This window comes from Pezoporus flaviventris, unplaced genomic scaffold (genome assembly GCF_033815535.1).
Source record: "Pezoporus flaviventris isolate CSIRO_AGI_PZ_B2104156 unplaced genomic scaffold, CSIRO_AGI_Pfla_v1 ptg000031l, whole genome shotgun sequence".
NCBI lineage: Eukaryota > Metazoa > Chordata > Aves > Psittaciformes > Psittacidae > Pezoporus > Pezoporus flaviventris.
In genome coordinates this window covers 32575845-32601098 of record NW_026892579.1, presented here as the reverse complement: position 1 = coordinate 32601098, position 25254 = coordinate 32575845, and the positions used below count along the sequence as shown (strand labels likewise).

The 25254-nt window shown below is 37.8% G+C and overlaps 1 protein-coding gene across 1 annotated transcript in view; it reads right to left on the bottom strand.

Moving 5' to 3' along the window:
• Nucleotides 1-25254, bottom strand: part of CSMD1 (CUB and Sushi multiple domains 1) — a 1163462-nt gene that overhangs the window by 683156 nt on the left and 455052 nt on the right. The gene's annotated exons all lie outside the window — the stretch shown is intronic.

Below are 25254 nucleotides of genomic sequence, written 5' to 3'. Positions count from 1 at the left end.
AACTCATGAACTGTGGATCAAAGGTACAGCTACAGAATTTCTTATACTACACTGGAATACCTAATGGAAAACCAAGCCAAGCAAAATCAGACCCAACTCCCTCTAAAAGCAGAAAAGGATACAGCGATATTTTTAAATTAGAAAAACCTAAATAGGCTTAAATACCAGTACATGAGCATTCACATTGCTAGCACAGTTTTAGGCAGAGTTTTGACCCAAGGCAAACAGCAGTCTCCAAACTGTATTTCCACATATCTCAGGGGTTAATACGAGCCAAGGAACATTTCCAGAAGGTACCTTCAGTGTGGTCATCCTGCTTGGGAGATGGAAGAGAGCTCAGCTTTATGAAAAAGCCAAAACAGCACCACCTGGTCTCAAAGCCAAAAAGCAGCCTCAGAAACTGTTTTCTGGCACATTTTAATGTACTAATATGGTGGCAATCAGAGGTAATATGAACTGTAAGGAATTATGGGACAGAAAAGGAAATGTGCTGGGACCCATTGTTTCCTCTTTGCAAGTCATCCTTAATTAAACAGCAAAGGCTATTTAATTAAAGCTTTGATGATCTGCACTGTCTATCGTTAACCAGCTTTTACCCTTGATGTTTGCTACTTCAGATTTTAAAAAGTTAACTGGCCAGCTTCCTTTCCTTTCAAAGTAAAAGGGATGAAAGAATCTGTAGTGAAATCATGCAAAAGAGATCTCTTTTGTAATCATGAGCAACTCCATCCTGAATTTTTACATCAAAACAGTCATCTTGAGCTTCACTCAAAAATCAGCTGGAGCACAGACAAGAGTAATAACGTGATTTCTATAAAACTTCTACTTAATTAACAAAATCACAATGGTTTTCAACACTTAAGATTTTTTTTCTTGAAGTACAGAATCTCAATAGACCAGAATATGCTAAGCAAGGATTGCAAGACTTGAGAAAAAGAATGCGACCTTATAGCTCGAAGGATATTTTGTAAATGTGCTGAGTAGATCCTTCTTGATGTCTGCATTTTCCATGTGTTAACTGGGATAGGACCTGGACACTGCTCTGTGGGAACTCTGGCTGCAAGACCTCACCAGTCAGCAAAACGGAAAATGACAGCAGAAAACACACTGCCCCTTCAGCAGGTAACGCACATGGCTTTTGATGACCAGGGACATGCCAGAGCACTTCTTGGTCAAGTGAACAGATCCATCCAGGAAAGCACAAAAAAACAACGAGAGAGCCAGGTAACTCTGTTCTTCTCTGAACCCTGGACTATGAGTGGCACTACAGCCGTCAGAAAACGCTTACAGGTACAACTTGCTTAAAATCTAACCTCTTCTTCCTTTTGCATGATTTAAGATTGCACTGCAATCAAGTTGTTTTAGCATTACAATACACTGTGTGCTGTTTTCCTTGCATCCTAATACATCATGCAGTTTAGTTTGATAATTATGTGTGTTCTCAAAGTATGACCAGTTTAAAAGTGGAATTAACAGTGCTGTTAATTCAGTAAAAGAGTACATGGAGGGGCAAAAAAAAAAAAAAAAAAAAAAGCCATAAAAATATTTCCTCTACTTCTTTTTAATTCATGATCAATATACATTTTATGTTTTCATTTGCCAAAGCACTGTAAAAGTGAATTACTATTGATACTCATCATAAAATGTGTTCCCCAATAATTACATACTAGATCCTGCATGGTAAAGAAACAGCATTCATGAAAAGACAAAAGTCATCTATGAACTAAAGAAAATTGTTTGTTTCATACAATATCACACAAAAAACAGTCTCAGCTATGTAATTAACTGTCTAATTGAAAGGTTCAGTCAAGAAGCCAATTCATTTTGCTATGTCTATGCAAAAGAGAAGTGAGTCCACATGAATCACTAAAATACAGCATGATATAGTACAGTTCAGCTCTAGTTGATATTCATCATAAATCAATAGTAGTAATTTTATTCATATACACTGAGTGCAGTTGAATCCAATAAGTACAGCATTTCAATGTAGGGATACACAGGATATTTTATTCAAGTATCCTAAATGAATCAGTTCCTTTGCATTCTGTCAAATCCCAGGAAAGATAGATAGCTTCAATCAATAAAGTAAGATTAGGTCTATTCAACACCGAGAAATTTTCAATACCACTGTCCAGAAGACGAGCATCTGGAGATTATTCCAGCAGCACTATAAAACAAAAGCATCAGATGTTGAGCTTTAAATGAGGATAGCAGCATGCTTTCTGCACTACTGCTTTTTTAATTGATTCCCATGAATGACAACTTCCACAGATTCATTTAGTTTCATTACATATGTGAACTTATAAAGCACGCAGTAACATGCCTGTGTGAATTGCTGAATACCTTTTTAGTAATACAGCTTTGCACTCTGCATCATTCCATCAATTTCCTATCCATTTTCGAAAGCAATTCCCCAAATTTCATGTATACAAGTTATATTTATCTACCAACTATACAAACCAGACAGCAAACAAATATGCATATTTTTCTATGACTAAGCTAGCAGATGAGTTTTTGCTTAATAAAAACAATGCTTTGTCAAGTCCAGTGCTCCACCTTATGTGAAGGTTCTTTATTTAAAGAATTTTAAACTGGCAAAAAAGTACCCTTAGTCTTTGACATTATCCTTTTTTTCAACTGAATTGGAAATAAAGACATGGACTTGTCGAAGCAAGTCCAGAGGAGGGCCAAGAAGATGATCAGCTGGAGTACCTCTCCTATGAAGAGAGGCTGAGAGAGTTGGGCTTGTTCAGCCTGGAGAAGAGAAGGCTAAGGGGAGACCTTAGAACAGCCTTCCAATGACTAAATGGGGCCTACAAGAAATCTGGAGAGGGACTTTTTTACGAGAGTGTGCAGTGGCAGGGCAAGGGGGAATGGCTTTAAACTGAGAGCAAGTTTTGACTAGCCATTAGTGCCATGGTTTAAGCCCAGCCGGCAACCCAGAGCCACCCAGCCGCTCGCCCACTTCCACCCTTCCTCCCCCCGCTCCCAGAGGGATGGGAAGGAGAATCGAAAGAATGTAACTCCCACGGGTTGAGATAAGAACAGTCCAGTAACTACGGCATAACACAAACCACTACTGCTACCACCAATAATAGTAATAATACGGGAAATAACAAGGGAAGAGAATACAACACCTCACCAACCGCTGACCGATAGCCAGCCCGACCTGAACAGTGATCTAGCCCTTCCAGTTAATTGCCCCCAGTTTATATACTGGGCATGACGTGCTGAGGCATGGAATACCTCTTTGGCTAGTTTGGGTAAGGTGTCCTGTCTTTACTTCCACCTGGCTTCCCCTCCTCCCTGGCAGAGCATGAGACTCAGGAAGTCCTTGGTCAGAGTAAACATGACTTAGCAACAACTAAAAACATTGGTGTTAGCAGCGCTGTTCCCAGGCGTCAAAAACACAGAACTGCACCAGCTACTAAGAGGGAGAAAAATGACTCCTACCTCTGAACCCAGGACAGAAAGAAATTCTTCACTACATGTGTGGTGAAGCAAAGCAACAGATTGTCCAGAGAAGTTATGCATAGTCCATCCTTGGAAGTGTCCAGGCTGGACAGGACTTGGAGCAACCTGGCCTAGTGGAAGATGTGTGGGCCCATGGGAATGAGGTTGGAACTAAATGATCTTAAGAGCTCTTCCAGCCCTAACCATTCTCAGTTACAAAGGTGTACATAAAAATGATAAAATGGGAATTACTTTCTTGATAAAATTCTTATCTGGTTTACAAGCTACTAAGATAATTTTCACCGGAAATAATACTTCAGTTTACATCAGTGCCTTTGATTTCTGGCACTTAAAACTATCTACATACTAGAGATACAGAAAGTAGATGAATTTGCTGCTCTTCATCTAAATTTTTACTTTCTCCATAAAAAAAGAAAAAATTAATATGTGTACTTATTTTCTTTATATTAGTGTCTAGATAATTACAAACATATTGCCTGTAGATTGAAAGTTGATTGCTTCACTGTAGTCTATTAACCCATACTACAACAATCTTCAGTCGATAAATACCTGATTAGAATTGAGCAAAGAGCGTATAACCAATTTTTGAAGAACCCTATAAGGCACTAAAAGGTTACTGAAATTCTTTATAAAAATCCATTTTTCAACCCACCCCCCACCCCGAAGATGTATTTCATATGGTGTCTTATGCAATCTGTATTAAAGTTAAGAAAATATGATTCAAAAGAAGTAAATACTATAATTTTTAAAACTATTTGACATTTACTAACAAGTATTACCCAAATAAATTTGAAACTATTCTGCACAGAAATATTTACTTTATGAAAACATCTGTACTGATACTGACTATTTGGACGTGTTTTACAACATGCAGGGCATTTAAGAAACAAGGTATCGTATACCTTACTTCTGAGTGATGGTACACTTGCATACATAACACATGAAGAAAACCCTCCTGCAGCCTTTATCCACATGAACATATTTTAGTCATGTAAGTTCTGCTGAAGGCAGTTCAGACAACTAACGTTTAATACTGTAAGAACAGCAAGACAAGGTTTAGAGGGAACATGGAAGTTTTATTCTAGTATGAAATAAGCATCCTGTCACTCAGAATTACAAAAAACTTACTGACCCTATTTAATATTTACCTAGAGATCTACATATGGTTTATTACACAAATAGAGTATTACTGATGTACTGACTGCCCTTCTACTCCCTTTTATAAAACTTTTTAAAATCTTCTATCTCACTGTTTGCCACACCTAGACAATCTAGGCCTTTGGCAGAAATAGAAAAAAATACCGAAAACTGTTAGTAATAATACCAATTCCATACCATACTTTGGACATATTGCTGCAATACTGCATCATATTTAAATATTCAGAAAGCATTTGGGTAGGTTTAGACCATGGAAAGTAATCTGAAATCTTTCAAAGTATGAAGCTTAACTATTTTTTTTTTTCTTTTAATGATTGCAGTACTAACAATTTATATTTCAAAGGTGTTTTTTTTAAATATTAGTTACAAACATTATTAATCTATAGAACTTCTGGCAGATGTGCCATGTTGCAAACTTGTACTGAAGCCTCAATGCTCTAAAAAAGGTAAGAACTATGTAAGTATAACCAGACTTCATTTCTGTGAAGCATGAATTTTAATACATGTAGTCTTATTACTTCTGTTTAAGTTTAAATAAAGATCTAAATTATTCCCTTGAAGCAAGCAAAACATGAGCACAGACTTAAGTATTTTGGTGATTCAGCAGCTGTTCAACTGTGCATAGTTTTCTCTGTTATAATCCTGATAACGATGTCTTCTTGCAAAGATAAAATAATTATGGCATTTACTGGACAAACAGTATGCAGAATACTAGTCATCCTGTATTATTACACACCTCTAGTAATTAAGAACTACTGTACTGTGAAACTAACCTCCCCTTTCTGTTTTCCTTAAAAGACCAATACTGATTTTTTTTCAGTCACTGCACTGCAAAAGTGGTTTCACGCTGAAGGCTGAGGACTACTTTTTTCCTCCCAGCGCGAATGAGGATATGACAATGTATATGTTGACTTAGAGGGCAAGGGCAAGAGGACAAGCCTAGGGGAACAGTTTTATATGTACACCTCCATCCAGATGCAGGCTGTTGAGAAGTTTTGAGGGGAAAGCATGACCCTCTGCTTACTCAAATTCTTCTAGCTCAATCCACCACTGCACCAGAAGGACCTAAAATTTCCTGAAGGCCAGATGAAGAAGTTTAAGCACATACTTGGAAATTCCTGTCATTTTGTGTCTTACATTTGTCTAAGTAAACAATTCATTAAATAATGAAACTGAAAAACGGGACTAGGAAACAATGCATGTGTCTGCTGTGGTCAATATAGTAACTAAAGCACAAATTAAATGGCAAAATGTTATTTGAATGAATTAACAGACTCTCTTTAAACTTTTCCCAGAAAAAGAACATTTACTTACAAGACACGCATTTCAGGAAAGCATCGGTTTCAGATACTGCATAAATACAACTGTAGTTACGAAAAAACAAAATTAGATGAGCTTTTCTGAGCTATAGAAATTGACTTCATTTATGGAGGTCAGTAACAATGGCTAGGTGGCATTTCAGGTGACCACAAATATTCTGGTGAAGAATTTCAGCGATACAAACGACATTTAAAATCTCAACTCACTCATGCAGAAATTGTTCTATCAATATCAACATACAGATACAGGGGCTTTTTCATTAAGACGACGGTGTAGTTCACATCTTAGAAGTAGAACAGTTTGACGATCCAGTGTCAAATCAAATTTCCAAAGTAAGCGCTATCTAGTGCTATATCTGACATAATTTTATGTGAAATGCATGGATGAACAAGGAGTGATTGGACAAATTCAAACAGAAAAAGAAAGTCCTAGAGAGGGTGGAAGCAATGACAGGTAGCCTGGGAGGAATACAGAGGAATCATTCAAGCAGCCAGGTATCATGTTCAGAAAGCTAAAGCCCTTATACATTTAAATCTGGCCAGGGACATCAAGGGCAACAAGGAAAGCTTCAGGTATGTCAGTGATAAAAGGAAGGCTAAGGAAAATGTGGGCCCTATCCTGAAGGAAATGAGAGACATGGTTTCCCAGGATATGGAGAAGGCTGACGCTCAACAACATTTTTGCCTCAGCCTTCATCAGCAAGAGCTCCAGCAACACTGCCCAAGTCACAGAAGGCAAAGGTAAGTACTGGGAGAATGAAGAATCACCTGCTGCAGGAGAAGATCAGGTTTGAGATCATCTAAGGAACCTGAAGTTGCAAAAGCCCATGGGATAAGATGCATCCCCAGGCCCTAAGGGAACTGGTGGATGAAGTGGCCAAGCTACTATCCATCCTATCTGAGAAGCGGTGGCAGCCCAGTGAAGTTCAAACTGACTAGAAAAGGGAAAACATAATCCCCATTTTTAAAAATGAAAAAAAAAAAGAAGAGCCATAGAAGTACAGGCTGGTCATTCTCAACTCAATTTCCACCAAGATCATGAAGCAAATCCTCCTGGAAACTGCCAAGTGTCACGTGCTAACATGGTAAATAAGGAGGTGACTGTTGACAGCCAGCATGGCTTCACTAAGGGCAAATTGCTGACCCATCCCCAGAAGTGCTCAAAGCCAGGCTGGACGGAACCTGGCCCAGTTGAAGATGCCCTTGCCCAAGGCAGGGGGGCTGGAACTGGATTATCTTTAAGGTCCCTTCCAACCTAAACATTCTGTGATTCTATGATTCCATGGCTCAAGAGTAGCTTTGAGAAATATTGCAGATTTACATTCTCAACTGTTTACTGTTTCATTTAACAGTCCTAGATATAACTTTTACATTAGTCAAGGAGGATGAGTGTTGCCCTTGAGTAAAATTAGATTATAATCCATTAAATTTACAGTAGCAGAAAAGAGCAAGTACATGCTTTAGTAACAGTTTTTATTCTATATTACATTTGTTTGAAAATGAAAACAGTAACAGATTGAGTTAGCTGAACAGCAAGATAATTTTTAGTTTTTTTTGTTGTTTGGGGTTTTGGTGTTGGTGGTGTTTGGTGTGTTTTGTTTGGGTTTGTTGTGTTTTTTTTTCCTGAAAGTAGCTGATATCTCCTATTTTTATTTTAAACTTGCTGGAGATTGAAGGCATAATAGTCAAATATGGGGCCAAATATCACAAAGCTTATTTAATATTCAAGCTCCAAACTATCAAAAATATCTCTAAAATGAGATAATGAACCAAGAATCACTATTTATTTCACTTAATGTGGGTTTTGTTACTTTATTTTTGAGCAAAAAAGCATTTTTTCCCTGCATATATGAGGAATTTTAGTTTTCTGGTATTTACAAAATGAGAACTAGTAAGTTTCTAACATCTATTTCATTCAAAGAGTGAAGACTTTAAGAAAAATACTAGGTATCATTCAACTCAACCCATCCATAAGATCTGGAGCACAACATTTGTAACAGGATTCAAACTGCATTCTAATCACAGAGGAAATAATCACCCACTGGGATTCAGCTCTTACCATGAGAAAGAATGCTTTTACAAGAATAGGTTGTACTGAGCCAATTATACAGCATATTTGGCTCAGTTTCATTTAGATTTTCACATTAAAATAAGCACTAGTTGCAGTGTCTTGATACATGCAGTGATTTGGTACTTGCTTAGATTATCAAACCACAGATACATACCACAGATTATCAAGCACCACATAAGCCTTTTGATTTGCTCAAGGACCTGGCTTACAGCAAATGACCATAAAAGAAAGGTAAGTCAGTAATACTTTTATCTCAATATGAAACATGAATGGTTATGAAATATATATTGTCATGGATGCAAACAGGGAGAATCTCTCTGAACTTGATTCCCAAAAGAAAAGACGTCCTATGCTGCTTGCTAAATTGATGACTACGAGAAGACAAAATCTATTTAAAATTCATGTCCTGCGCAGTCAATCGAGTCAGAAGCATACCATCCTTTTTTAGGCAGAAAAGGAATTTCAAGGGCATCACTGAAGTATGAATTTCATTTTTCCTTGCTGTAGATACCCCAATAGGTTCCAGAGTTGAACTATGCAGTAAAAACATATGCATGTATAGGAACATTCATCTGTCTTCTGTGAATCTGAATCTGAATCTCTAAGAGACTGAATAAATAAGATTCTTTTCCAGCATCTCATTTTCCTTTCTAGTTTGTCTTGTGTCACACACCGAATGTTCATTCTCTTGTATTACAGTTCATATTTATTAGGCAGCATTATTAATATTTTTCAAAAAACATCAATACATCAAAAAGTAGTCTGAAGTGCTTTGAAAAAAAAAACTTTTTCAAAGCATCACACATACTCCTCTCTAACAAAAAAAAAAAAGGAAGGTGTGCCTTTTGAATGAAACAATTTAAACAAAACAGTGTGGTGCTTAGCAGATTGAGTTACAAACTGAACGAATAAAGAAGCCTGAACAACAGCCATTCTGTTCTCTTTTCTTAGGTTTGTTTAATCTAACATGTAACTTCCATCAGTTAATAACATGTAACTTCCATCAGTTAACAAGTCTCAGTATAGAATGGGTCACACTGCAGTATATATATTTTACCAATCTTTCAAAGAAGTTTATGATTCTAGCTGTGAACCACGTGACATGATTCTAGAGCTTCATCATGGTGTTTGTTTCTTCATTCCTCCCTCTGTTTCTGAAGGCAAACTGCATGACACTTTTCAAGTTCATTGTACAGGCACATCATCTGAAGCACAATCCTTGAGTAGATAAGAATATAACCTGTCCCTTTCCTGCATGCACTTCTTGTACTACTTCTCATTCATCTCATCTTGAGCCCTTGCATGCTTACATAAGCACAACTGTGTTCATACAAATACATAAATGTCTACTGCATGAACACATGCAGTTAATGACAAATAGAAAGATACCCGATTCCAAATATAACGTTCAGCCAGATTTGTTTAGTCTTTACTTAGAAGTTACGTTTGATTCTGTGATTACAAAGAGAATGCAATCACTGCACTAATGTCACCAGAAGAAGATATAGAGAAGATCTTACTGAAGAAAAATTAAGAAAAACTTTGATAAACTCATTTAAGTTCATATTTTTTCGTACCATTTTTCACACACTTGTCCTTTATATGGCTAGATAGAAAATTACTTAACTAGAAGAAAAATGGAAATCCTCATGAAGAACTTGAAAGACTGGTATTCTTTGTTGTTCATGTTATCTTTGACAAGATATGTGATAATTTTGTATTTAAAAATAAAAGACAAAAGGGCAAAATATGCCCATTAACATTTCATGCAGTATTTTCCTGCACCAGATATGTTCAGGGAGGAGATGTCATGCTGATTCCATCAAGTGATATACACTGTGGCACAATGAACCACTTGGGCATGGAGATGCTAAGTAGCACCCATATGTTACACAGGCTATGTACTGATTCTCTCACAGAAATTAATTTCACCTCACTGAAAGAGTGGACGAAGCCTGCAGTTAGCTGCTTGAAAATAAAACAACTAGATGCTTCCACACTATCTCATAGTGAGATAGCACCCTGACATAGTGAGAGAGTACCCTGACAACTTGGGACAACCGCAGTTCCCTCTTCCATATGTTATGTCCCGGATCAAAGACATACACGCTTTTTACAGCAGATAAGTCATCTCTATGTAGCATTTCGGCTTGGATGCTCCATAGCAGAACAACTATCTCATACTGCTCAACATCCCAAAACCCACAATCTTCTATAATATCATCCTTTAGCTTATCTGCACTTCACACTCCACTGTTGTACGGGCAAGTAATTAGCCCTGCTTTCTTTCCATGGATTTCTATCCCTCGATTTCTTTAGTGAAAAGGATTAGAAAACTGTTTCTGCTTTCCAGGATGGCAGGATGAACTAGGAACTCTTCCATAATCCTCCAGAGATCACAGGTGAGGACCCCAGCAGTGCTACTTCTTGAGGTCTGACTGGCTGTTCCTAGGAAAGCTGCCCAAGCTTGCCAGAGCTCTGTTAATCAGAGAGGTACCTATGGAAGTGAAGACATCAAACACACTCTCCCTAGTACCTAGAAATGCAAAATACACTCCACAGTGGTCCAGATCTGACCTCAGGAGACATTTGCAGTGTAAAGTCAAATCTGTGGGTTGGATGCATAGGACATACTCATTCTTTATTTCAATGCAACTCCTTGGGAAAAAGTTCTTACTACAATGCCATTCGCCTACTGTGTACACAAAGGATGTAAAGGACCTATGGGCTTTCTGAGTGTGCAATGTGTTCTTAGCAGACCACACCCTGGGTTGCGGATGAAAAGGTTCAAACAAGAACAAGCAGCAGGAGTCACAGGGCAAGGCCTAGAGGGGCTGACTGCTGCCTAAGACATCTTACTGATGCCACTTCCCATGGCATGTCTCAATAATCATCACTTTTCCTCCTGTGAGTTCTTGAAATGTTTTTGAAGCTGTAATTATAGTACTTTTGAAGAGTTACCCATATACTTTGCAGAGAGAATGTTGCATTTATAGTGACATTTCTTCTGTTTTTAGCACTTTTTGACCAGAAAACAAACAACTGATTATGTGTTTAAAAAAGTTCCCAAGTACACTTTATTTAATGGGACTAGGTCAAATCCTGCTCTCACCTCTGTTTTCACTCATCCAGATTTGCACCAAGATTTTAAAGACACTGCTTTAGCAATCTGACAGAAAAAATGAATTTCCAGTTTAGTACAGGTACACAACTCGGATACAAGTGCCTAATTCAGGACATAAAATTCTCACAAACTCAAATGATACTGTCACTTTCTAGCATGGAAAAAGTACTGTTTCATTAACAGTCCTGTCATCATAAAAACTGAAAAAGTTACCAAGTCCAAGCCTCTTGGCATTACTATCTTGGTTTAGACCAGTGTGAAAGCAATCAGAATGTAGCTATATCACTATGAAGTGAAAAATTACGCTGAAATCCAAAGGACCTTAAGAGCGTATGTGATTCTGGTATTTAAATGATGCTAAATTAACCTCCAGAGTATAAGTCCTCTTCTAAGAAGCAGCTTTATACATTAAAAAGAGGGCACAGAAATAAATATGATTATAAGACACTGTGAGCTTTTCACTGTTTATCAGTATATAACCAGCCAGCAGAAAAGCATGATCAAGGTGACTTGAATTTTTCATACTGACAATATCTAATACCATTAGGATTTATTCATAGTATTTATAGAGGATGACATAATTCCTAAGAACTAAAAAAAGCTCTAAGAACTTCTCAGGCCAGTAGAAATTATGCTTCCTCTGTTTGGTTCTGTTCTAACTACTGCAGTCTTTGCATACTAAAAATAGATTAGACAATAAACTTTGGGACAAATCACTATAAAATACAAAATTTATGGTGAAAACATAGCTGGATGTAATCAGGATTTCAGTGGTCAAATGAGCATACCAATTACTGCTTCATGATATAAATAAACAGAAATATTAGTTAAGAGGCAATAAGTGGTTTGAGCATAAAGGTAAGGGACATCCATGGTACCTAGGGGACTGTGGCAGTCAGTAACATCCAGAATGCTCCAACATGTAAGCCAGGAGGGTGCAAACCAGGCTGTTATCCGTGTGCCGTTTGTGGTTAAGGTGAACAGTACTTATCTATCTACTGACTCAGGAACCATGACTTCCTTCCCAATGACCATGAATCTCAGCTTTCTCATTATGACATGTAAGTGTCATCTGCCAGTTTGAAGAAATAAACTCAACAAAAGACACTTGCATACCCAGCCCCAGGAAGTCTAAATAAGGAAAAATAAAAGTTTATTGTTGATCTAATTATTTGAATGATGTTTGGCTATATCAAACCTCTTCATGTTCCCTGAAGTTCAGATAGTGCCTTATGATCACCTTTTTTGCTAAATCTTGGCACTGTTTCTGATGTAGCTTTTTTTCTTAGGTCATTTCCTATAACTAGCATTCTTTATTACTTTTAATTACAGTAAGTCCTTTAAAGAATTACACCCACATAAACATAAGGAAATACACCCATGGCAGACCAAACTGTTCAGTGTCTGACCTAATAAATTTCCATATACTTACTTATGTATTCAAAAGTTAAATATTTATTCTGCAAGACAGACAGCAGAGATAAACAGTAGCACTGCAAATGCTGAGGGGCGTGTGAGTATCACTCAGGTCACATATTTCAACTCTGTTCTCTCAACAAAAAATGTGTAACCCAAATGACTTCAATGCTTTCCACATAAAATTACTTGCATTGTGAAATTAAAGCAGAGACTTTTAAATTGTGGTGATGTTACGCTATATTACCTGTTACATATTAAAAAAGACCTTCACAGTTTGTCTTGTTACTGTACAGACTGATTTCCAAGCTCACTAGCATTCGGGTTTTTGCGGTGGGGTTTGCGTGGTTGATTGTCTATTTGTTGTTATTTGTTTAGCTCATGGGTATTTTAACATTTTATTAGGACCATATCTTCTTTGAAGTCTTGAAGTTCACTTCACTGACAATGAAACTTGAAGTAGTGCAGTGTTAGCTTCTTGCAGTAAACAGCCACATTAAAAACATTCTCTATTTTGTTAACTTAGCACACTAATCCATATAACACCTATTTATGTCGTTAGTCTACATATATTAAAATATCTATCTAGAGTATTTTGAAAATAAGATCATTAATAAATCACTGTGTCTTAATTTATGCCTTTGCCATTCAGCGTATTACTAACACAAAAATGACAGAAATAATATGACACTTTGTGAGGACTGTCTCAAACAGTCCTGTTGGTATTTTAAGCCAAAGATGCCACAAAAGAAAGTAAACAGATGATCTGAAAAGTAGCAATGAGTGAAGAGAAAGTGTTCAGAACACAAAAGAAGGAAATCATATTTCTTTCTCCTTCCCTCCTGCAGAAAATTCCTGTTTTAAATGATTCTGAACATTTTATCTTCTCCTGCATAATAAATCTGCCCTGAGGAAATGAATACAGACTTTAATCTGAACTGTGCATATTATTTGGACCTCTCTGGGAAGTAAGTATGGTTAATGGAGGAATATTTTTAAGAAAAATCAGATGGAATGCACTGGAAAATAGCAACCTTTACATTAAATTATTTTAGGAATGAAGTGACAACAGCACATTGAACTTAAAAAGTCTAAACTCAGCCTTAAGTCAGACGTATTATCATCTAATTGATTTCAGTATTTACTTATATTTATTTCCTGCACTTCTGAGTTTGCTACAAGTGTTACATACTACAGTGATTTTGCATCTCTCCATTATAAAGTGGGACCAAGACTACCTTCTTCAGAGATCACTGAAGAGTCAGTAGATACTAAGAATTATAAGAATCTCTGACCTTCACCAGGTTCATTTCAGAAAATTGCTTTAACTGCTTCTGAAAGGATCGGCTTTATTGTAATGTAACTGCTGAGGTGAAAGGTTCTTTATCGCATTTCCAGTGACTGGATACATCCAGCTCTTCCTCTATCACTTCTTTTCTACCTTTTCTCAGTGAGTTTTTTGTTCATTAAAGTACAAGATGAACAGCACTGAATGAGCTAAACAGAGTATCCAAACTATGCAAGTTTCTTACTCCAACTCTACTGATTCATCCTTTTCTCTTGACCTGCAAACTACCTTATTATTCTAGTCCTTGGTCTCCCTTGTGCAGAGACTGTCAATCATACCACAGCTGCAGTGCTTTTTATAAGCTGTGAAAAAAATCAAGATGAAGGTGAGACTACCCAATTCATTTTAGCTGTTAGGTCTCCTGTGGAGAAAGAATTTTTTTTTAATTGGCTCCACTAACTTGGAAAATGGTGACAAGTTCCTGTGAATTCATTCAGATTTTTTCCATATAGCACTTTTTCCCACCAAAAAAAAAAAAACAAAAACCAAAACCCAACAAATTACATTCATAAAAGTATCTTTCAAAGGAAATATGGGCCTTTTGTGAGATTTTCCTCATTTTCTGGGTTTTTTTGGACACCTAAATCATTCCTTTCTAGACAACTAAATCGTTCAATAGCAATTACAACAGCTGATTAATTCTCTAAGCTTTCAGCCACTAGCAGGCTGATAGAATATTTGTGCACATTTGCTTAATATGCACACTGCAAAAAAAAAAAAAAAAAAAATTCAGTATGTATGAACAATATTTACTAAGATAAGGAAGGCAATTGCCATAGAACAGAAATCCATCTCGCTCTGTCCATCCAGCTAAGCACTGAGTGACAGGATTCTGGTTTTGAAGCCACGGCACCTGAAACTCCTGTGACAAGGGCTAAGTTTGCATCTTTCCTTATTTCGATGAAGTGCTGGCAACCAGTGCTTCCAGTACCTAAAGGGAGTCTACAGGAAATCCAGAGAGGAACTGTTGGCATGGGCATGTAATGGCAGGACAAGGGGGAATGGCTTTAAACTGAAAGAGGGAAGATTTAGGTTAGATATTGGGATGAAATTATTGACTATGGGGGCAGTGAAGCAAAGAAACAGGTTGCCAGAGAAGCTGTGGCTGCCCCATTTGTGCAGTGTTCAACGCCAGACTGGACAGGGCTTTGAGCAACCTAATGGTCTAGTGGAAGGTGTCCCTGCCCATAGTAGGAGGGTTGGAACTAGATGAAATTTAAGGTCCCTTCCAACCCAAGCAATTGTATGATTCCATGATTCTATGATTCCAGCCAAGAGCACAATTTAGGCTTCTCCTGGGTCTCGTTCACGCATCAAGCCAGATTCAGGAAACTATGTGCCTCCCCTTGTATGCAACCCAACCAAAAAAGCATGCGTCCTAAGGTACAGGAAAGGTTACCGGGGTCTATTGCTATTTGATAAATCAAGTAGGTTCTCTCACTCATATCAGGATCATATTGACAATTAGCCATTTACAGGCATAACTCCTCTGAGCTTTATCACTCCCAAAGAATTTCAGCCAGCCTTAGGCTTCAGAATTCAGATTACAAGAATGAAAACGAATGAAACAATTAAGTTCTTAGGATAATGCTTGCCAGGTTAGCTAAAAAAAAACCATCTGCATCCAATGCTATCCTAGTACATCTGTGTCTCTAAACTAACACCAACCAGAAAATGCTTTCTTGCACATACTTAACCACAACTACAAAATACAGGCTAAATAAACAGTGAGGTTTACTGACAAATGACTCAATGGCCAGGCTCAGAGTGTGGTGAGCAGCCATGCAAACTGCAGTTGGAGGCCAGTGACTAGTGGTGTATCCATGATGTCAGCATTGGTTCCAGCCCTTTTTTAACATTTTAGTTAAGGATCTTGATGATGGGGCAGAGTCTACACGCAGCACATTTGAAGATGACTGGGAGGAGTGGCTGATATGCCACAGGGTCATGCTGCCATCCAGAGGGACCTCAACAGGCTAGAGAAATGGGCTGTCAGGAATCTCATGAAGCTCAACAATAAGAACTGCAAAGTCCTGCACCTGGGGAGGAACAACCCCATGCACCAATACTTGCTGGGCACCACTCAGCTGGAAAGCAGCCTGCTGGAAAAGGACTGAGGGTCCTGGTGGATGTCAGGTTGATGTCAGGTGGATGTCAGGTGGATGTCAGGTTGAACACAAACCAGCAATATGCCCTTGTGGAAAAGGTGAATGGTGGGCTGGGCTGTGTCAGTAGGGGGAGGAAGATGCTTCTTCTTTTTTTTTCCAACACCAGGGAGGCCACACCTATAGCCCTGTGTTCAGTTTTGGGCTCTCCCATACAAGGACATACTAGACACAGTCCAGCAAAGAGCCACTAAGATGATGAAGAGACTGGGGTGTATCTCCTATGAGAAAGACTGGAAGAGCTGGGATTGTTCACCTAGGAGAAGAGAAGGCTCATGGGGATGTTACAAATGTATACAAATATCTGAAGGGGGATGCAAAGAATACAGAGACAGGCTCTTTCCAGTGGTGCCCAATGACAGGACCAGAGCAATGGGCAAAATCTGAAGCACAGGAAGTGCCATCTGAATATCAGGGAACACTTTTTACAGTAGGGGTGACCGAGCACTGGCACTGGTTTCCCAGAGAGATCATGGAGCCTCCCTCCTTAGGCAGATTCAAAACCCCTCTAGACACAGTCCTAAGCAACTGGCTTTAGGGGCCCTGCCTGAGTGGGGGGTTTACACCAGATAACCTCCAGAGGTCCCTTCTAACCTCAGCCACTCTGTGAACTAATGTGAAGTAAAGGTGTACTGTACCAAATAATTGCTATTTTCTAAATTGCTCTGGTTTGTGAGTGGTAAGGGTGAAGGAAAAGAAAACCAAGAAGCTAGTCCGTACTTCTTTTTTCTGGTTTTCAATTATACTTTTCAATAATGTGCATAGCTTGCGAAGGCACAGCAACAGTTCCAGTTGCACTCATCAAATGAATTTATAATGTGTTTCTGCAGAAGCAGATCCCAAACTGTAGAATTACCTGGCAGTATCTGCACCATGCTGTACACCTGCAGCTTAAAGAGTGAAAGACACTCCCTTTGTGCTAGAGGGAGCTTTATAAGGCTTGGTGAGAACTGTGCTGCTTTTATTTAATTCTGGTACACAAAACTTTCTGAAACCTAAAGCCTGAACTTGCATAAGGAAACTATAAAGCTTCATCAAGCAGGAAGGTTTTTGAATTTTCAGCGGCTCCTTCCTCATCAACTGTGAGACACTCTAAGTCCTAGAAAAATGGTTTCAGTACAACAGCAGATCATTATCAGTGACTCCATAGTGCAGCAAGGAGGCAGTGGGAAGAGTACTTCTGCAGACATACCTCCCACATGATACACGCTGCAGCATTCGATTTTTTTTGCTCTCCAGTCTGGCTCAAAGAAAGAAGATACAGGCAAGAGACAGTGATTAAAAAAAAAAAAACAACACACATACACACACACACAAAAAAAAAACCCAAAAAAAAACAACAAAAAACCACACACAAAAAATACTGTGGTATTATACAATAATGCATTAAGCATTAATGATGAAGAGCTGCATAAGAGATATCTGACTGTAAATGGTATAACTGAAAGGATCCACGCATCCAAAAGTATGTGTGACCAATAGCAGATATCTAGAAAAAGTATAAACCCAGAGAAAGTGAGTAGTAACACTTTCTCAGTACGTAACACATTCTCCATCCCAATAACTTGTAGTTCAGAGGCTTCCTCAACCAAAGGCCCTAAGTGATTTCTCTTAACTTTAACTGTTTTCCTTTGAGCTTCCGTAAATTTTCAGCATCCTTCAGTAAGAAGTTAACTTAGCTTGACTACACACTGTACACCAAACAATCTTCCTGCATGTTATGAACCTCCCTCTCACCTGTGAGTCTGCTCTGATGCTCCCTAAGTATTTTTTTTAAAACAGATCATTTTACTAGTTTGGACATTCCCTGTATATCTGTTTCTTGCTAGTTACAATTTATGGATATTCCTCTGATATTGCCAGCCTCCTACTTTTGACAGACCTTATTTCCTACAATTTTAGTAGTACCAGTAGAATCTATGTGTAACCAAGAAAATGAGGTTGGAAAAACTCCAAACTACTCAGAAGTCAGGCAATATTAACTTTCAGAACTGCTCAGCAGCTACTTGCAAAGCTATCAGAAATTCATAATTCAAATAATGTTGGAGGAATTAAAAACATGTACTCCAGATGCCAGTCTGAGTCATTTCTTCATGCCAACTGTGAAAGACCTGATTTGTGCCCCATGTCTACTACTGAGATGCAAACTAACGATAATAATGCAGTAATTCATAATGATCCTTTGAATCACACGGAAATAAGTAGTTTGGGTAAAGAGTCCTTAAACAAAGAAGATATTCAAGGCAACCATTAGAAAGTAAGGAATATTATTACTCTCTTTTCACTAGTTTGTCAGTTAGCTTCAGAAGGTCAGAAAAAAGCCATAATAAAACTGCTGTTAATGAAAGTGCGTCAACAAAACAGTACACTGGCATCTGGTATTTGATTTGGAGGTTTGTGCTCTTGAGTTAGTCTTACAAGTCTGCCAGTATCTCACTTCCCTTATGTTTATACTGTGCTCAGGTCGCCTGCTGGTTTATAACTCATTAGTCCAAAATTGTAGCAGTTTAAACTTACTTAGGCACATTGCCAGGACATTTGATGTTTGGCCATCACTCTCTTGAATTACAAGTGAAGCAAGTTCCCTGTAGACACATGGTCACATCAGACAGCTATCGCATAGTTACAGAAAGATCTGTTAAAACTTTCGTCTGTAAAAAAGTTCTTCTGTCAAAAGGGCTACAACTGGAACACAATGAAACCTATTTCTGGCCAAGGATGAGATACATTAGCACAGCTATTTAAGAAATGCTTGCATGATTGGAGGGTGGAAATAAAGCTAATTCAGCCATTACTAATGACTGAAACACTCAAGAAAATGCTAGGCATAGATTAAAATGTGTTTGAAGCTAACCAAATTTGGCTCATGTTTGTATGAATACATGATATAAATTATGTACATAATACTTTATTTATATTAGCATGTAAATCATGTAAAAGCTCTGTGAATAAGATGAAAATTAAGAAGTTCCTTTTAGTCTCCTTAGTTGTGTTGAAAATATCATGAGAATTTAATACGAGCAGTAGGATAACACAATGAGCTCAATGTCTCTCCTGTCTCTCCCATTGACTTGCCTCCAAACAAAATCAAATAACATCTGCCAAATGCCAGCCTGTTCAGTTTGCTAATGAGTTGAAAAATTCAGAGTACGACCGTTGCTCAGCAACTGGTAAAGAATACCAGTCACATGGTGCTATAGTTAATATACAAGAGACCTTTACCCCTCATTTTCTAAAATCCTATGAAAAATAGATTATTGGAAACACTATTTTTCAAGGGAATTTACTTGCTGCTTTTTTAGTATTGTCCTGTAATTCATTATAATGTTAACAAACACTAGGATTCAGGTGACTGAAAGGGTGCTCAAGTTTTTCAATCACATATTGTTTAATCCATGCATTTTGCATGGTGGTGGAATTCTATTCAATTCGGTTGTTTGCTGATCATTTCAACAGATAACCTGAGCCAAAACCTGAAAAATGCTTTAAGCCTCAAGAACATGCCAATGAATTTGGCTGACAGGCTGTTAAGCTAAAACTAAATTGAAAACTATAATCAGAAGTGGAAAAGGGGGATCAGAGGACTTAGAAACTGTGGTTTGTGCAGTAGAGATGTAATCAATCTCAGAGAGCAAAAGACAGGAGGGTAACAGTCACCCTGTCAAGCCTGTTTCCTCATCTCTGCTGGACCACTGGAAAAATCTGAAACTGACCATTAATCAATCCCTCAATCAATCAGGCAGTAATCAGCAGTGACAGGAGGTTATAATGGGAAAAATTTAAATGAGACATAATAGTATGTTATTGCACCTGACACATGAAAGAAAGGCTGCAGTTATGGAAATCCTCTGTGCCAGACGAGACTAACATGCCCAAGTTGCATAATTACCTATATTGCTATTTCTCAATGGTGTTTATGCAGGAGTTAAAATGCATTGCTTTGCTAACATCATTAAGTGTCAGTATTTTTACCTTAATATACTTAGACACGCTTAATGCAGATGCAGAACAAGGCTATGAATTCCAGGGTTGTATTTAACTTCTGAAAGAGAGAATGTTTAAAAAAGAGAAAGCTCATCAAAAGGAAGATGGAAGGGGCAACCTGGAAAATTAAATCTTGCCTGACAGCATGGACTTTTCATAAAGAAAGCACACTGGAAACATAGTGGCAACGCACACCACCCCTTTAGAACAGACTGAAAAGGCACAAAGGTACTGAAAAGCCTGGCTAACTAGCAAGGTAAAGGAGGTTATTAGAAGCAAGAAGGCATTTCAATTCACAGCTGAGTTTAAATGTAGAAAATAACTGGCAGATAAGGCAGACCAAAAAATAAGTTTGAGAAATAGCTACTAAAAGAGATCCAGAGGTAATAAGTCTTTTTTTTTTCCCAAACAAATCAAGATCAGAAAGGCTGGCAGAGAGTCTGCAGGTCCTCTTAATGATCAGGGTATAAAAAGAACACTTAGAAAGGACCTGCAACTGCACAGGAGCTAAATGTCTACTTGGCATAAATGTTCACTTCAAAAAAACTGGTGAGATTCACACCTCAATACCATTTCTTGCACAGGGACTCGTCAGAGGATCCACCTGAAACTAAAGTGACTGTAGAAGAGATTAGAGAACAAGCTGACAAAATTAACAGAACATCACCAGGATTAAATGGCATACCCAGGATTTAACAGTCACCCCCTAAGAGATCTTAAGGCTGAAATAGCTGAATAAATGTGTTTGGCAAACGTTGGGCTATCTCCCTTAAAAGAAAAGGATTCTGGGAGAGATCCAAAGAATTGCAAGCCAGTAACCCTGACAGTGGCACTGGAGAACAGAGGAGAAACTATACTAAAAAACAGGTTTCATGGATATTTGCATAAATATTAAGAAGAGTCAAGAAGGCTTTTATCATGAAAAATCTGACTTTAGAGAAGTATTGCTTTGGTAGAGTTTTTTTAAGAGGTCAACAAAATCTTAATAATGAACAATGTTCCTCTACAGGTAAAAGTATTGCAATTTTTTTTAGGAAAACAGAGTTTGTGACTGAAGTTATTTAGAAATATAAAGGATGGTTCCTCAAGCCTCTAGCAAGATTCGGTATTCCCTTTTTCCCGCATGGCTGTAAGAAATCAAAGTTTAATACCATGACTTTGCTGTATACAGTAATTCAGGTTTGAGTAGTTTTATCAATTTTCACAGTTTCTCTAAGGACTCTGCAGCTGAAATTCTGCAACTGTGGCAGAAGGTTTTGCAGGTGAAATTAAGGCCTATGCAAATTGCAAAGGTGACATACTGTACAAAGATTTCATTAAAATCATGTATAATTTGGCAGGTACTTGTCATTAAATGAATCTCGAATTTGAGTAATGCAAACAAAATCTGAAATCCAGGCCAGTATTGTATTTCACCTCTCAAATTCACATGTAATTTACCCATATTTTACAGGTAACATCCTTTAATTCATATAAAGCTGAATATAGTGAAACTGGAAAAGACCTCCTGCTAACAAACCTAACACGCACAATAACCTAAAGAAACCTTAGGACTACTGCAAAGGATGACTTACAATCCTTTTAAATCAGCTTCTGTCATAAATCAGGTAGACCAGGTCATCAGCAAACTTCTAGCAGAAGTATTTTTCAGAGAATGGTACGGTTTCTTATCTATTGCATATTTTTAAAGATCTCTTTATTCTTTCACTCAGCCTTGCACTGGCATCAGGCTTTGTCCTTTGATTGAGATTGTGTCTGGACACCACCTAGCACCCATTGATTTTATAGCTCGGTAGCACCTGCCATCTTCCCTACTGCCCTCTGGCACACTTAGGGGAGAAGCAGCTGTGATGTCCCTAAGACACAAATACTAGTGACAAAAGAAGAAAAACATAATATTAATTTCACCAGAAGCCTCCATGTAATGGTCAATGGAAAAAAAAAAAAGAAAAAAAAACAAACCAAAACAAAACAGAGCTTTCCTACTAGAAGAGAATTACCGGAACTTTTGTAGTAGAGAAACATTTGGTCACTTAGAAATATAGTTAATCTGATGCAATTTTAACTTCAAAGTCAAATGTATTTGCAGGCAGTTAGTCAATGAATGAAATAGATCCCTATAGAGATTAGTCCTGTCTATTTCAGACACCAACTCCAGGATGAAAATAATCACCTGTCAGGAGTTCATGATGACTGAGATGCTTTAAATCCTAGCTATGTAAGTTACATTATTATGAAATGCACCTGGAACAAAAAGTGAGTTGTGGGTACTTGTGTCAAACTGGCCACTTCTGGGTCAAAGTTTTATCAAATTTTAGTTTGAGCAATGAACATTCTACCTCTGACCAATTTAATATGATGTTTCATCTGGATGCAATATTTTCATGCGCTAGCCTAAATTCAGCTAGGAAAGGCTGCCGGCCACTATTAAGCCAGTTTCCTGTGTCACCTTGTGAGTGGCTGCCTTGAGCCTTTATGAAATACTAATATGTATTTGGAAATGAAAAGCAGGTAGTATGTCAACACGGCAGACAACAGCTTGCTGCACTTAGAGGAAGAAAAAGAGAACAGAGGTTTCAAAGGAACCTTTAGAGTTCAGAATTTTTTTTTGTGGAAGACTTCCTCCACATTTCCTTTCCAACAGCTGCAAAAATATAGAAAGATCAATGGCAGTATTTTCCCCTGGAAGAAGAATTACGCCATGAATTGGTCTCAGAAAGGTTATCAAAACTCTATAAAATTCTGGGAAAAAAATTATATTGAATCACCCTTCAAAAGCTCATAACAAATTTACAGCAAGAGATCTGAAAAGATAAGTGGTATAAATATATTAAAAATGGTCATATTTTTTCCAGCACTTTAACATAACTTCGCAAGCTGGCAATTTTTACAGCTGTACTCTTATATAACTATTTACAAAAATACTGTTTACATGCAGCACTACATCTGCTACACATTACCTATTTTTAGATTATCTATTTAGCACAGAGAATTTTTACAGTAATTCAAACATTTCCAAGTATTTGTCCAAAAATTGTGTAAGCATCTTTGAAAACAGTATGCAGAAATGACTGAAAACTTAAAATGATTTCCCAACGGCTGACGCCTGTCGAGAACACAATGGCTTTCTCTTCTAGGGATGACTGTTTCTCCACTCCCTTTCATGAACACAAACAGGCAATACTTCAAGTGCAACTTCAGGGACAGGGCCTACTCTGTCAGGATTACCAAGGAAGCCAAATGTAATTCTGATTCAGTTCTGTTGCTTTCTGCTGGGCTGGCACAGGGAAAACCATGAAGGCAGCAAAATAACAATACTGCTGTTCCAGATACATGAATAGCAGCTCAGTTCTTTGGATGCGAACCTTGCTTTGAGCGCTGGAGAATCTGAGCAGCATCCAAAGAGGGAACTACAGTAACCTTGTGTCAACAGCACAAGGGCACTAGCGAACTGCAGCCTGGAGGGGGACCCCTTTTCTCACCAAATTTGCTCTTGTAACTTCTGTCTGCCCCCCGGAATATTCTCAGTCTGGTTTTCAGCCATATATAGGGATCTCAGATCTACTTAAGAAGTAAATGAAATCTCTGTATCCAGTAAAGTGAAATTATATCTCAACTACAATTTGTTTTAATGGAAATGTATGTATTTCTCCTCTTTAGCTTTAGCATTAGTTCTTATTTTCTTATCTTTGTAATTTCCTGCAATGCAAAATTATTCGTAAGCTGAAGGCTCATGTTAGAATGTTGCTTTTTCAGACCTAACATTTTTACAAGGGATTTGTATTCTTGTTTTCAAATTTATTAGTTAGAAATCTTCATGCTCTAGGGGCAGGCATTGGGTTTTCTTTTGAAACATTACGATGTGAATATCTTATCATTACATACATCCACCTTCACTCTCCTACAGAGGCTGTGTGCAGTGCCAAATGTCAGAGCTGGAGCTCTCTTCCTTCCCCATATTCTGTATTCACTAATTGACACAAGGATTAGACTAGCTTGTCTGGGGGGACTGCAAAACTCCAGAGGGGAAGTATTTGGAAAACTGCAGTCATTTAAGCACCTTTGGATCATTAGAGAGATGATTTAAAAAATCCAAATTATCTGAAAAGAATTATTCAAGAATAACAATAATACATTAAGATAAGCCTGAGTACAATCTGAACAATTTAGCTAAGGGATGGTGGCAAATTAAGAAAAGTTTGCAAGAGCACAAGTCAATGGAAGTTTTGATCTTTCATGTCAACAGAATCTAAAAATCTTCCAGGAAATGTTCAAAATCTTAACATTAGCGTTTGGGCACGAAAAAGAAGTAATTTGTTTATGGTCACCTGAAATATTTCTCTGAGTACTCACACTGGCTATACAAGACCGTAATAGCAGTTAAGAGAGCTCCTTCTTCATTCCTGGAAGTGAATGTAAAGGCTTTAAACACTGAATACCTGATCAGATTTAAAAGATTTGAGACTATTGCTTTCAAACTGCTATGGAAAAGACTGCTCCAGGGATCTTGTAAAAGATTCACTGAAACATCCTCCAAATAAGCTGGACAGGAGAAGCTAGTCAAAGCTATAGTCTTGGAAAGAAATGACAGGCACAGCCAGCTTATACTAACTTGAGTAACCCAGAAGTTGTAGAAGCATATTCCCAACATCATGTTCCACATGCTCATAATTCCACCTTGCAAAACATGTTTTTCAGCCAAAACCAGAAACTATAAAGCTGAAAAAATCCTCTCTTGCCAAATAATAACTCAGAGCATAATGATGATCACAGATTATTTCTTCTTCAATTTCTATTTTCAGCTTCCCAACTTTTCTCCTATAACAGGTAGTAGCTACAGCATGGAAAATGTATCATGTGGCAACTAAACTCAGAGAACAGTTCTTACTTTCAGTTACACTGTTAATGTTCCCACCAAGTTAACCAACACTTACATGAGGATTTTAGCTTTACATTTTCCGACTGATGTGGATTCCAGCATGGAACGCTGAAACCATACTACATGTATACATAGTTACCTGGTTTTCTGCATTATCTTGAACCCCCATGGCAGGGGGATTGGAACCAGATGATCTTATCACATACCCCACTCACATATCCTTTTATGTATTTTACCCATAATGAGTCAAAAAAATATTTTCTCTTCTTTCCATATAAGAGACGTACTTCTTCTCAAGCCATTTTTCATTTTCCTC